The sequence below is a fragment of the Tenrec ecaudatus genome, chromosome 13, assembly GCF_050624435.1.
Source record: "Tenrec ecaudatus isolate mTenEca1 chromosome 13, mTenEca1.hap1, whole genome shotgun sequence".
NCBI classification, from domain to species: domain Eukaryota; kingdom Metazoa; phylum Chordata; class Mammalia; order Afrosoricida; family Tenrecidae; genus Tenrec; species Tenrec ecaudatus.
Genome location: NC_134542.1, coordinates 93440308 through 93455634, shown reverse-complemented (window position 1 = coordinate 93455634; position 15327 = coordinate 93440308). Strand labels below are relative to the sequence as shown.

General features: G+C 43.1%; 1 long non-coding RNA gene across 1 annotated transcript in view; it reads right to left on the bottom strand.

Moving 5' to 3' along the window:
* Window positions 1–15108, bottom strand: part of LOC142424401 (uncharacterized) — a 59888-nt gene extending 44780 nt beyond the window's left edge. Inside the window, exon 1 of the long non-coding RNA XR_012779366.1 lies at window positions 14943–15108. This is a non-coding gene — a long non-coding RNA (uncharacterized LOC142424401). The remainder of the gene's footprint in view (window positions 1–14942) is intronic.
* Window positions 15109–15327: the final 219 nt, after the last annotated feature.

Below are 15327 nucleotides of genomic sequence, written 5' to 3'. Positions count from 1 at the left end.
AGTGCAGGCACTCTGTACCGTTTTGCAAATATATAGGTTTTTAATTTGTATTTTTTACTGTTATAATTTTTGTATTGTAGATATCATATTTATGTATTGTATGTTTTATACTGATATGCATGTGTGCATATTTATATGTGTATGTATTTTAATGTTTTTTATTTTTACATAGTTATATATATGTGTATGTATGTATCCTTTGGGTTACATCAGCAAATCTGTGTCCACTGCTAAATGAAATGGAAGAGCTTACCTCAGATGCTTTCATCCCCAAAGGACCATGGTGACCATGCTCTGTCAATATTTCTTGATCTGGCTCTGATTTGACTTTGGTACCCAAATTCACCTAACTTCTCAAGTAGCCTCAGGTAACCATCCCTTATGTATCTAGAAGCACAGCAGCCTCAAAGGATAGAATTGCATCAGGATTTATCCCCCGGCCAGGAAACACAGGTATCTTTCCACTTCTAAGCACTGGCCACTGAAGATTCTCAAGTTTATCCCACCTCAAACTGCACGGAGATTAACCTTGACTGCTTGTTTCATTAGCAGACCTTTGGGTTACTAGCAGTGATCCGGTGTTATGAGCCACGAAGTTTAAGTAGCCAGTTACCATTGAGTGGTTTCCATATGTGCCAGAGAAGAACTGCACTCCATAGGGTCTGCAGTGGCTGACTTTTCCAAAGTAGACTAACCTTTCTTTCCCCCTTAACTGTGTCTAAGTGGACTTGAACTTCCAGCCTTTTGGTTCACATGTTAATTGCTTGCACCACCCAGATATTGGATTTGTAGTAAAGCTTAAGCCTCAAGCTATCCAGGTGCTTCTGATGAAAGTGTGATTATCTTTGGATGACCCGTGGGAATGCATCTTTTCCTGGTTTGTTTTTTCCAGCACCAGACTCCATGTCTGGTACGTGTCTGTTGATCTGATCTCAAAGCAGTCAGTACCATCTAGGGACAAACAACTATGAAAGTGAATTAAAGTGGGGTCATTACAGATAAGAGTAGAGATTGAACAGGTCCTGTCAGATAATAGTACCTTCTTTTCCCTGCTTAGGAATCCTGGTAGTGGAGTGGGTTATATGTTGAACTGCTAACAGTAAGGTCAGCAGTTCAAACCCACCAGTTGTTCTGCTGGAGAAAGAAGAGGCCGTGTACTCCTGTAAAGATTTACAATCTTGGAAGCCCACAGGGTGGTTCTACTCTGTTCTATAGGATCGTTATGAGTTGGCATTGATTCAATGGCAGTGAGCTTGTTTTGTTTGGGTTTGTTTCCCTGCTTGGGAGTCGCTCTTGGTCTCGTCTTGCACCTGGCAACCCTTGGCTGGTTCTTAGGGCAACCAGCTCTTTTATATCACCATCGTGGCCTCTGCAGGCACACATGGGCACATAGTTCTGTTTCTACCATCCAGACCAGTTGTAAAACAAGCTCAGGTGACAAAAACTACAAGTAATTGGGAGGAAAAGGAAGAAACTTAGGCATAACTCCCAGAAGAAACTGAACTGAGAGCGTTCAACCCGCCTCTGTGTTTCCCTGTGGCTTTACAGGTACTGGTGGCTTCGGGGACCTTGCGGCTCTGCCCACCAGCATGGTACATGTTGTCTAATAGGAGTGAGATGATGATTAGGTGGGCAGGGAGTGCGGCCAATGCAAATGTTGTGGGCTGAAAAGAACACTTAGAGAGTTTTGAAATCTTTTACAGGGCTGGCTGCACTGTGTCCTGACTTCCGCCCACACACCATCACTTACATACCCCGCCTCCTTCTCACAGCGAAGCAGAGGCAGGAAGAGCATCTTCCCAGACAGTTCCAGGTTTGGGATGGCTCCACAGCAGGTACATTAGAATTGAACTGAGTAAACTTCAGGAAGCAGAATGCCTGGGTTCTAGTCACAACTCTTCCACTGGCCAGTCTTTTTCATTCAAGTTGTAATCGTTTCTTATGAAAAGTGAGGTTTGGAAGACAAAGATACCAAATTAACCTAAGTTCCCTCACTCCTTGCCATCAAGTCCATGCTGACTCACAGTGACCCTCGTTCAAGTCCTTTGACTCATTCCTACTTCAGAGCCCTTGGATGGTGCATTGTTAAGGTGTTCAACTGGTAAAGGAAAACTTAAAGGTTAGAGTTCATTCGAAGGTGCGTCAGAAGAAAGGCCTGGTGATCTGCATCTGAGGAATAAGTCATTGAAAACTGTGCAAAGCAGTCAGGGTCACCAGGAATCAGATTGACTTAAAGCAACTGGTTTCATTTGGTTTTGTTTGTTTATTTGTTTGTGTTCCTCCGTGAAGCAAGACTTTGTGCCATGCAGGATCCCAGAATCTATTAACTAAAAGCAATTTTGGTAGGCAACATTTTACAAGTGCTGATGTGCAGAAAACCAATAAACAAGAGTAAGTACCTAGAGATGATGAATTATTATAAATGAGCACAAGCACCTCCAGAATGATGGTGTTTTGCCGTCTTCTTCTTTATTAATGATCTAGACAACCGTAGTTAAAACAGACAATGGTGACTGGAAAGAAGATGAATATTTCACACTTTGCATTCAAGATCCTCTGTCTACGAAAAGAAATTTCATCTTATAAATTCCTCAGGTTATTTATTGAGTTACTTCATGGTATACTTCTCTTTCTTCCCACCTGAGTACATATGGAGAGGAGAGCTCAGATTTTTTTTCCTATTATACTTGAAACTCGGGGTCACTTCTTAATTTTGCACTAACGAATCATATTCCCTGATTTTTCTTTGCTGCTTATGGATTTTAATATTTGAAAATGGGTAACTGCTCATAACTTGATCCCCAAAGTGTGGGAGAGCACAGAACGTCCGCAAATAGTGACACTTCTTTGCTGTGCCAACCTCCATCAACCCTTCGACTCATTACCTTCTATCAGCAAGTAAAAACACAAGGACCCTACGTGGAACTCTCCTTGTCACCTAAACGCTACATGCGCTGTGTCTTAGTGAAATGCATTATCTACAAATCAGGATTCACTAAATATTTCTTTAGTACATTGACTAATCTAAAATTAGGTACCAGTTTAAGCCTTGTTGTTAGGTGCCAGGGAGTCGGCCCGGGCTCTTAGCCGCCTGATGAACAACAGAACACAGCCCTGCCTGGTCCTGTGCCATCCTCACAAATTGTTCTTCTATGTGACCCCATCATTGCAGCCACTGTGTCAATCAAAATGCACTCATACTGCTGAGGGCCTGCTTCCCTTGAACCGCCCTCTGCTTTTCTAAGAATGACTGGTCTCGGTAAAGTCAGGCACTGGCTTCTCCTGATACATGGCCACAGTTTAAGCTTTTGAAAGAAGTTCATTGCCTTCTCTTTCAACTGACATGGTGGTGCTAGCAGGCAAGTGTTGGCCTGCTAACTGACAGGTCTGCAGTTCATAACCACCCGATGCCTCACAGGAGCAAGAGGAGGCTGTCCGCTCCTAGGAAGATCTGCCGTCTCTGAAATCCTATGTAGGTGGGTAGAGGCCAGAAGCCACTGGCAGTGACTTTGTTGGAACAGGTTTTCCAGTTTATGGGCCCTGGTGGTGTAGTGTTTATGCCTCCCATTGGGCTGCTCACTGCAAGACCCGCAGATCCAAACCACCAGCTACTTCGCAGGAGAAAGAGGGGGTTTTCTACTCCGTAGAGAGTTGCAGCCTCGGAAACCCACAGGGGCCATTCTACCCTGTCCTAGAGGTCACTGCGAGTTGGCATAGACTCAATGGCAGTGAGTTTGAGTTTTCCAGTTTAAGAAAGCCTTTACTACTTTCACATGTTTCATTTGATACTCACATAATTTCAGTTTGTAACCCATTTAAAGATTACGATGCTGAGAAAAGGCAAGAAGACATTCCACTGTCTTCTATGAAAGCCTAAAGTTATCCCACAGGGAAAGGGGAAGGTTTTTGTACCCTTCCCACGGCCCGAAGCTTTCACAGAGAGAAGACAGAGAAGAATGTGACATGTGTGGAAAGCCAGTAGATTTTCATTTGCGTTCTGGTCCTCCTACTCATTAGCTGTGTGGCACTGACCAAGTTACCTAACTTCCCTGAGAGTCTAATTGTGGACCTCTAAAAATCGAGCCAGTAATCTCCTACCTCGCCAAATTATTGTGATAGTTATGGACCTTGTGTTGCTCCCTGGCACCCAGTCATCCCTCAGAAAAACACAACGATGCTTTATCGTAAAAACACACAGTGCCGCCTATTCTTCCTAACTAATAGGCCTCATAGACATCAAAATGAACCAACAAGCCAAGTAACATCCCCTCCGTGTCCCTAGGAAAACACAAAACCAGACTACGTTATAATCAGCCACACTGTTCCTATAGCTTGTATAAGGACTGGGTCTCTTTATTGCAGAGGGCTCACTTAGACTAGACACAAAAGGGAGTTTGAAAAACAAGCCTCTCTTTTGGCAATTTCCTCTGCCATCTTTGACCTACACCGAGAAGCAGCTATTTTATTCTTCTTTACTATTGATCAATGACATAGTTAGCAGGTGATTTACAAGCCGGTAGCTCGTGGTGTCCTGAGTGAAGCGCGACAGAGCCGAAACCGCTGGTGTTTCCATCTATCACCTTTCAGTCGCTAAACCCAGGATTCAGCTGTCAGTCTTTGTCAGGAGGACTTGCTTCCTGCAGGAGCATGTGGTCCATGCCTCACGCTAGCCTACCTTCCTCCCATCCCACCCTCCCCAGACACTAGGAACATAGGATTCCTCCAGGGATGGCTTGGATGCGATCCAATTCAAAGGCATATAATTGACAGCTTTTTCAGTTTCTTTCTGCTTTTTTTTCTTTTCTCGAAGGCCTCTTTCAATAGCCATGATGCTGTAGCCAGACTTGCTTTCTTTCTCACAAAGCACTGCCTCACCTCCAAGACGGTTGCTAGGATATGAGCGATATCACAACTCCTGAATAGACAGGCGGAAGGAAAAGATGTTCCTCTTCTTTACAAATGTCATTCCAATTCTTGCTCTGCTTTTCTTTAAGACCAAACTGAAGACAACAAAATTGGGATTATCAGAATAAAGTACTCAAACTTCAAGTCGGAACTAGGAAAACCAGTGTTTGAGTGGGAATGGAGCTGGGGAAGGCCAAGTGGGAAATACAGGTTTACTTTCAACAATAGTCAGATGATTCCCCAGAGGGAGTTCAGATCCAGGGCTAAGGAGCAGAGAGAGAGAAAGAGAGAGAGAGTGTGTGTGTGTGTGCGTGAGAACATGCCTATGTGTGTGTTAGCTATCTAGTATGATTAAAACAGTAACATCATGTTTCTAAAAACCAGAATTTTGTTTTCTCAAAGTTTAGGGGGCTGGAAGTTCAAATTCAGAGTGTTGGCTCAAGTGGAAAGCTTTTTCTGTCAGCTCTGAAAAGAGGCGCTAGTATCTTCTGAGTGTCTGCTCCTGAACAATGCTCAAGTGACTTGGCCTTTCTCTTCCTCCATCTCTGCTGGTTTCCTTACTGTTAGATAGCACAAGAGCCTGGCTCAAGACAAATGCTGCTCTGGGCATGCGTCATTAACATAACACAGACAACCCATTCCCAACAGGACAAAATTCATAGGCCCAAAGGTAAGGATTTGCAACCTACTATTGAGGGGAATGATTCAATCTGTAACCTTCCCCCCCCCTTCCCACCCACCCCAAATTCAGGTCCTCACCACATACAAAGCGCATTCATCCTGCTGCATCATCTAGACGTCTTGAATCCACTTCAAAAAGCCTCATCTTTTGAATTCTCAAAATAAATAGGGATGAGACTTTAGGCTTATTCCATCTTGAAACAAAGTTAGTATTTATCTGTGAAGCTGTACAATCTGAACTACAAGTTATCTGTTTCCAAAGTGTAAGGGTGGATCAGGCAAAAGGCAGGTAGGTAGACATGTTCATTACAAATGGGAGAAATTGGAGAGAAAGAAGAGAGAGCATACAGCAGGCGAATTTAAAAGCCAGTGAAGCATTGGTTCTCAAGGCCTGAAAATAATACTCTGTTCTTTGGGATGAGATGGGCAATCAACTTGCCCTCCAGACTCTGAGTCTCAGGTCAAGGTCTATGGACTTGAAATTCAACTCTACCTTCCACGTAGCACTAGAATGGTAACACTATCTCCACCAGTTCTAGGTAGTATGTGCACCATCCTGGCACTTGTGAATTGTGACCCACCTCCCAGAACTGAGATAAAGAATATCTGGCCCTTTGAAACCTAGAACATGGCCCCACCACTAGGAATTCAACGGACTGGGGTCCACCCTTCAAAATGGTGGTATCCCTGCTAACACTGTGCCTTCCAACCATTTTGTGGATCTCTGAGTTACTGCAAATATGGTCCTTTTCTTTTCTTGGAGGACAATAGATGGCGTTGCTTGTTGAGTGTGACTTGTGGGCTTTCTGTTGTGGTAGTTGGCTAGATCCATTAGGCTTCATCTCTTTAACAAAAGACTATGTAGTGACAGACTTGATGAAAATTCTAGGATACTTGTCCGTCCTTTCTTTGTACAACAAAATTTCCCAAATCTTCATATTTCGTTCTCATTTTGCAGAGTTTATTTTAAATTCATCTCTTTCCTCTCATATTTTACTATAAGAAGGGGAAAACACACGTCTCTCCTTTGAGGTCTCTTCAGTCAACTGTCCTAGTTCATCACTTGCATGCTCTCCCTTCCCCCAAACATGTGAACCTAATTTAGACAAGCTCTTTGCCATTGCATATGACAGCATCATTCAAACTAGATCTTTGCCACCCGTCACCCACTGTCTAATCGCATCATCTTCTTTTAGGACTTCTTAAGAAGTACTTTGCATGTCCACGTTTTTAGCAATATTCTGTTTCTGATTCCATGTGCATTCCCTAAGACAATAGAAACTTTCTCTATAGCTATTTGAACTTCCTTCTGAGCCCTCACCAGACCTTCAGTTGACATCTATAACTTTACCAACAGTCTCTTCAAAACAATCTAGGCTTTCTTTTACTGCGAGGACCTTAAAACCCAGTTCCAATACCACTTTTTAACGTAGGTGTCTGTTAGAGCAGCACCCCACTCCTGGTACCGATTTATGTTTAGGTTGTCTGGTGTCGCTGTCACAGACACACCACAAACAGAAGTTTATTTTCTCATAGTTTAGGTAGTGAGAAGTCCACATTCAGGCATCTGCCTCTATTGAAGGAAAATCTTTTATATCTGAAAAAAAATGATCAACGCAAGACACATTTTTCACTAACCCTTTAAAATTGACATAACAAAGACTATTCCTTCCCAGATGAGATTATAATCGCAGGCATTGGATTTAGGATTCACAGTACTTAATGAAGGAGGACTCAATCCAATCCACAACAGTGTGTTTGTCTGTGCACAAACATGTGTACGTACATTACAGAAAAAGAAAGGCATGAAGTCAACCAGGCACAGAAATAACTCCCTTAAATCAATTATTCTTGTTAGGTGTTTTTGACTCCAAACAACCCCACATAAAAATCTGGGGAGGGGAGGAGTCCATAGTGTTTATTAAATATTGGAAATCTTAAAACTCTGTTAAGGGCTATCTAATGTGATGGCTTTAAAATATATTCAAAATTATTTTTGTGTGTGAGGCAAAAAATATATACATGTTTTATTCCAGCAAAAAAGGGGGGTGGGGTGGAATGTCCTTCTATACACCATCCTAATTTAGCTGGTGTTGATTTGAAAAAGCTAGAGCAGATATATTTGTGCCTCTATATGTACATATTTTCAGTTTTTATTTTCATCGGTGTTTATTCCATTTGGATCTTTTACACACATCCCTAAAGGACATCCAATGTATCCTAATACTGCTCCCACTTACTTCTCATCAATCGTATAATACTGTTTGGATTACATTCCATTTGAGTATTAATCACGTATGTGATTGGTCAAACTGTACAAGACATGAGGGGGAAATAACCTGTTATGCTCTGTGTGTTACAACGAGTCAGCACATCATTTTTTGATAATCATTTGAAACTTCACATCTCTTAGGGTTCTCTATGCAGTCTCCTTCAATGTCTAGTGCCGTGCATATCTGTCTCTTCTAGATGAAACTGCTGGTGGCCCAGGAGCTCGGGGTCAGGGATCCTGGAGGCAGGTTCTGATTTGGTCTTTGTGTCAACTGAGTTGTGCTGGTAAAGGCACTCTGTGTTTCCAGACTTGAGTTGTCTTTGCTGATATTTCTATTTCAGCATTACCTCCTACCTTAGTCTTGTTTTGTTTTCCCCTTGCTTTAGGTTCTGAGAATGGTTCATTTTTGTCCCTGCAGATTTAACTGCCTCCTAAATTTGTTGGCTTAAAGCATGTGTCTTTTTCCCAGTTACCTTTGCAATTATGACTGACTGATCTGGGTATAAGCAGTTGCTTCTAACGAGACTACTGCCAGTGTATAAGCAGTTTTCTTAGATCCAAAATTTTTTCTTGCTGAAAGCAAGCCTACCAATCCTTAAAGTGTGATTAGTCTGATTAGGGGAAGAAAATCTTCAGGCAGCATCTGCAGATACATATATGCATCTTTTCTCATTTGTACTTTGCACATTATCTCATTTTTCACAGACACAGACACCATCATTGTAATGTTAAGTTGTAGTGTTGGTGGGAGGAAAGCCCTTTGGCTGGACTAGGCTGATCTTGGACATATGGAGACTGGAGAGGAGGTGTATGTGTGTGGGGGTGGGGGGTGGGGACTGCTCTGATTCCGCTGGCTCTCTTTTAGATTTCTAGTTCCGACTGCACTGCATTTATAGTTGCACATATCACACTGATGGGCACCGAGGTCAGCTTCCCCATCCGAATGGCTATCATCCCTGTGACTCTCAGAGCCCAAGTTCTTGTATCACGGAGATCCATTCATACCCTTTCCTTCCAAAGGCGCAGCAGAGGTCTCTTCCGCTTAAGCAACAGCTGTATTTAGTGACTTACTTCTAACTGAGAGAATGTGAGAGAATGACATCAGCACTGTGTGACTTCTGGGATTAGGACCTAAAGGCAGAATGGCTTCCTTTTATGCTGCAGGAACCAACTGCCATGCCACAAGGATACGCAAGCAGTCTGTGAGGAAGCTTGTAACCAACTTTCAAAGGAAAGCCACCTTGGAAGCTGATCCGCCAGTCTTGGTCAAACCTGAGAGATCGATAGACTCAGCCCAAATTGTTACTGCAACATCTTGAGACATGCATGCGCGCACACACACACACACCCCTCCAGCCAGACCCACTGTGAAGTCCTTGCCAAATTCTTGGCTCAAGGACTGTTTGTTGTTTAAAGCCACTAACTGTTGGGTTGATTTGTTTTGTGGTAGTATATTTATAATACCCCACCTTCCTCCCCACTAACATATTAGTTCAGATAAACTAACCATGCAGCCACTGAGGACATCACGTTTAAGATGAAAATAGTTCCTGGAGAGGGAGAGTCAGATATTCTTATATTCCTCTGTCATTAGGTGACCACGTCATGCTCACAGAGAAAATAAGCAGACAGCGCACAGGCGTGGGAGTGGGGGCAGCAGTGGCGGGGTTCACAAGGTGAAAGGTAGAATCCTAAGAGAAACATTGACCTTTTTTTCCAACGTGACCCACATTTCTCTCTCATTCATCACATGCCTGAGTCCAGCTTCTGATTCCAAAGACTAGGACTCACCAGAGAAAACAAGGCGACAAGCACAGGCTATGCCTATCTGTACAGAGCACTGGGCTCAGTAAGGACACAGCAAGTCGTGGCCAAGAAAGGCCTGGCATCTCACCAAGTTGACCACCTTAAGACTGAAGGACCGACATTTCAAAGGACTCAAGAATGTTGTCAAGCCCAGCATGTGGCATGCACCATACAGGATTACACTAGTCAGTATAAACACAACAAGGTGCTTACAGGCACAGGTCCTAAATCTGGCCATGCATTGACACCTGGGGAGTTTGAAAAGAACACAGTACACTTAGCCCCATGTTGGACCTATGGATTTGGAGTCTCGTGGACAAATAGCATCAGAAGATATGGGATCTGGACTCTAACTCAGACACACTTATAACTTGAGGACTTAAGTCGGAAAATGCACAGTCTGAAGAAGCAGACAAACAAGTTCTTGCTACACCAATACCCTATTTGTTGTATTAACATATGTATTATTCCAGCAAAACTGTGATGGACTTTGTTTTATTTTGTTTTTTGTTTATTCAGATTAAGGTGTTTCTCAGAAATGTTATGTCATTGGGGGTTACCCTCTTGAAATTATGTTATATGTTTTTCTGTTTGGGGGTAAATGAAACCAAGAATTGATGAAACTATAGGGACAGCAAGTAGAATAAAGGTTTGGGCAGGAGGAGGGGTGGGGCAATTCAGGGGTGGTGGAGGGGTCAAAGAGAGATAATGTCAAAGCATCCAGGAAGAATAAGTATGTTTGGAAACTGATTGTAGATGCATTTTTACAATTTTGGTTGATGTGATTGAACTATGGAATGATTTGACATATGTAGTAACTCCCAATTAATAATTGAAAAATTAAAAACGTAGATCCAGGAATGGGTTTTGGGCTTGCGCTAATTCCTAGCTCCAACTTAAGAAAAATTAGAAGACACAGATACTACAGCAAAATGTGGCAAAGAAATTAGATGGTGCCCGACTATCAGATAAAATAATCTGGGATCTTAAAGGCTTGCCTCCAAACAAGCATCCGTCTATGTGAGATGTCAATTAAGTCCACACGGAAGAAACACACCATCATTAATCACCAAAGGATTGTAAATCATATTTTCTGAAATTGAAGGGGGGATTAGTATCAGAGCCTAAATTGTGAGAATCCGGTTTGCAGAAGGCTGTGGATGAGAGTGAGAGCCCAAGATTCATATGTGGGAACTGCATAGGAAACAAGCCTGCAGTGACCTCCCTCCATCCACAATTGAGGGAGGGGAGGAAAGGAGTTACTGAAGAGCGTGCACTGGAGAGATGAGTGTAGAAGACCAAAGGCATCAATCTGACGACCAGTCAAAATTTTGTCAGTTGACTTCTTGTCATACTGGACCTGATCTGGCTTTCAACATTTTCTGTGTTTTTTTTTAATTTGTTCATATTGGGTGTATCTCAGAGGTGCTATGTCATTGGGGGTCACCCTCTTGAAGCTGTGGTATATATTTTTCTGGTTTTCGATATATGAAACTCAGGATTGATGAACCGATGGGGACAGCAAGTCGACTAAGGGTTTTAGGGGGGGGGGCTCAGTGGTGGTGGGGAGGGAGCAAATGGGAGACGATGCCAAGGACTCCAGAAGGAAAAGGATGCTCGGGAACTGATTGCAGTAGCAATTGTACAATTCTCCCTGATGTGATTGAGCGATAGCATGAGCTTATATATGTATTAACTCCCAATTAGTAATATATTTACTTAGGAATTAATATGAAATAACAAAATTAACAAAAAGAAGATATGGGGTCTAATGCTAGACTCGTGGATGGCTTTAGACACACAGTAAGCCCCCTGGCTCTAGCTAGATGCCCCAAATACAGAGAAGAAATGATAAGTCCCCACTAGCACACAGAAGTCATGAGAGTGAAGGAGGCAGTGCCAGGAGACCATCACACGCCTATCCGAAGGAAGCAGCACGTAAATAAAGAGCATGCTACAGCTATCTTCATGCTCTAGGAGCACAGCACATGGTCAGCCTTTCTGACTCTCTGTGGAAGCCGACTTTCCTTTAGAAAGAAACCTTTGAAACTAGTCAGTCTCCAGTTGGAGTGCAGGGCTCAATCCAAAGACATGTGTTTGGAGGTGTTCTTTGGGATAGCTGGTTTCTGCTGTGGCTGGTTGTTGTTGTTGTTGGTGGCAGCAGCAGAGGGGTAATGAGTAGGCCATAGCATGTATCTTGGCATTTGTACCCATCATCCCGAGAACCAGCCTGATCAATCTCCTAACATTGGTTCTTATCACAGAAGCTCATCCACAAAATTATAGCCCTGAAAAGCTCTTACAAAATTGTAGAGCATGTTTCCAAAAGTATTTATAACTATTTGTAGCAGAAAACTGCAGTTTAAAAGAAAAATTCACTAATGTGTTGATAGTGATTGTGACTAGGTAGTGGGATTTCAGGTAAGTCAACATTTTTCTTCTTACAGTTTTATTTGGTTTCCTTTTTAAAATAAATGATAATGGCCATCTTAATTACCTAGCCCTGCTATAGCAGACGTTTCACAAATGAATGGCTTTAACAAAAAGAAATGTATTTTCCCACAGTGCGGAGGCTACCAGCCTAAACAACGCTCCGGCTCTCGGGGAAGGCTTTCTCTTGGGGTCAGCTCTGGAGAAATGTCCCTGCCTTTCGGAGCCTCTGCTCACAGGTGATCTTCATGTGGCTTGACATCTCTCCTTGCCCATGTCTGTTTGTTAGCTTCTATAGCTCAAAGGGCATGGACTGCAAATATAACCTACACTAATCTGGCCTGATTAGCATCGTAAAGACAACCCATTCCCAAATGGGTTTACTTAGTACCAGAAACACAGAGGTCGGGATTTATACCACATATTTGGGGCTGGGGTGGGGGGGAGGAGGGAGAGAATTCAGTCAGTAAGGATAACCATGCAATATTTATGTTCAGAATATAGTGCCTTTTTAAAAAATATCAGAGGATCCTGAAAGGAAGGAAGGGAGATGGTAATACCTGAGCCCAGAAGCCTGGAGAAACCTGCATCCAGGCTAGCCCCACGAGGCTGAGCTGGGACCACAAAGGCAGGGATGGTGTGAGACCTGGAGGCCGGGAGAATGATGGACATTATTGGAGGTGTTACCCAAGGCAGAAAGAGGACAGAATCTGCAGGTTTCTCTCTTCCTCTCATCCTCCTATTTTCCTGCTGAGTTCCCTCTGTGGCTAATCCTGGCTACTCAGAGGAGAGCTTAAGAAGCAGGAGGAGGTGAAGACAAGTGACCAGCACCATCTCCTTTCACAGCCATTTTCGATTTTGCTTTTAGATGATTCCGAGTATACAGGAGAGAGAATCCCACACTATCCCACAGAGCTCCTAGCTAGATTACATCCTGTAATTTTGTGTGGAAAGGCCCTAAGGCATCAAAACCTTAGAGGTGGTTTTGTTGATGAAGAAATGGAATTCACAAAATGAGCTCCTTTGCACTTTGGCAATGCTGTATACCTAGGTTCAGATATTTAAGCCTATTCATAAAATTTATAAATAGATAGCTCTCTTGGAGACAACTGTACCACTCGTTTGCAGGAGAAAGAGGATTAAACGAGGTCAAGTTTTGCAGGTAAGTCATCACTTTCTTCCTCTGCTTTGTCCTTTGTATAATCAGGCAGAGCTCTGAAACATAGAGACTCCAATAGAACAACAATAATAACAATCCGCTCGAAAGAAGGCAAGGCTCTAAGAATCTGCCGAAAACAAGGAGGGAATCGCCTACTTACAAGAACTGCAGACTTTTGGGTAGCCCTTACAGTTCCAAAAGAGAAGCACCAGCTAGCGCTCCAGTGCCTGCTCATGGTGCTTCACCTTTGAAAAGTTTAGCGTCTGTTGTGTTTTATAAAATATTCTGGAGCTAGGATTGAGTTAACTAGGTTTCATTTTTAATTCTCTTTATACACATATGCCCATTCATTTATTAGAATTTTTTGCAACTGCAGCCTTTGCTAAAAGCCAGTCCACAAACAATAAAACATTTCATTAAAAGAGTTAAGACCCAGAACAGCAGCAATAACATCACAACTAAACATTAGCAGCCTGCTACAGCAAACCTCCAGTGACCATTGCGCTATGCCGCCCTGTTGAAAGAGGTAAGGTTTCATACTGTTTTTTAAAAGTCATTAAGCCCAGCTTCTTCTAGGCCAAGCAAGGTAAGTAGAGCAATTCAATTTGTTTGCTAATCATAGAAAATGCCAGAAAGTCTTTTAATTCTTCCTGTCTGTTATCTTTATGATAGATGATAGATAGAAAGATAGATAGAGACTGATGAGATAGGCAGACAGTTAAATTTACTGCCTATTGTTGACCCTGTAGTGAATAATCTTATCAAACTATAATAGCTTATCCATGAAAGCTTAAAGAGGCTCAGGAACCGCTGCTAACCCAGGAAGGGCAGAGGGGTTAATTTGGCACCAACAGGAAGTGACACTTGTTGCCTGTGTTGGTTGAGATCTAACAAATCTATAGATGAAATTATGTTTCACAGTGAAACCCAAGGAACGATAGATACACAGAGAGAGCATTTCAAAGGCTGAATGTGTGGGAGAGATTGGCTGTGAGGACTACGAAGACAGGCACAGAGAGCCCAATGTCTGAGGAGTAGCTTCCTTCTGAAATTCTGCCCTTAAATCCTACTCATGTTGATCCTTTCCCTCAAAATTCTAGATTTGTCTGAATCCCCTTAACAGGGGCAAAACGCCAACTGGCAATAAATAAAATAAACAAATACCTTTGAAAATGCAAACACACCTGGAAAAGGTAATGTGACTAACCTGATTTCACAAAAGTCCTATATATATTGAGCACAAGTAAAGCACAGGCTCCCTTGAAGATGTTTTGAGATGAAGGTGAAAGTTGAATGGGACAAGGAAGGCAAGGATTCTGTGACCTGGAAAAGCAGTCGTCCGGTGGACGGCGACAGGACGAGTGCAAGGAGTGTCTTAAATGAACTGCATTTGTCCGTCGGTGGTGCGATGGTTAATGTGCTCGGCTCCAAACCGGAAAGTCGTAGGTTTGAGGGCAAGGGAAGGCCTGCTAATCTACTTCCAACTGCTTAACCATTAAAAACCCTGTGGAGTTCAATTCTACTCTAGCACATATGGCGTCACATATAGCAGAACAGCTATCTAAGGAACCTCACCCCATGACCCCCCTGTCGCCCACTCCTGCTCAGTTGAGGACTAAAGCGAATCCCCTGGATGTTGGCAAGAAACAGTGTCCAGGCAGATTCCCAGGCCTGGAATTATGAGCTCACCGAGGTGCCAGTAGACGGCCTGTTCTGCATCCAGGGAACCTGAGGGAGTGCAGGAGCTGCCGAGAGAAGGGGCCACCACGTCCTGAGGAAAGGAGCTGAAATATCCGTGCCCCTTGGCCGACATCCTGGCTTTGTAAGGAAATAATTCTCCTGTTATGCTTCTGGGTTTGGTGATCTCAGCTCTACATGGTATTTAGTGGTTATGTTGCAATGAGCATTCCTGCTTTCCCATAATTGCCAACTATCCCGGAAGCCTCCCACAATCCTGAAAGGCAGAAACAAGCAGAGTTTCAAGATAAGGAGACCGAGCCTTAAAGTTACACGACTTGCCCAGGGCCACAAAGCTTATTGCAGACACTAGCAGTCCAGTCGGATCTTTCTCCTC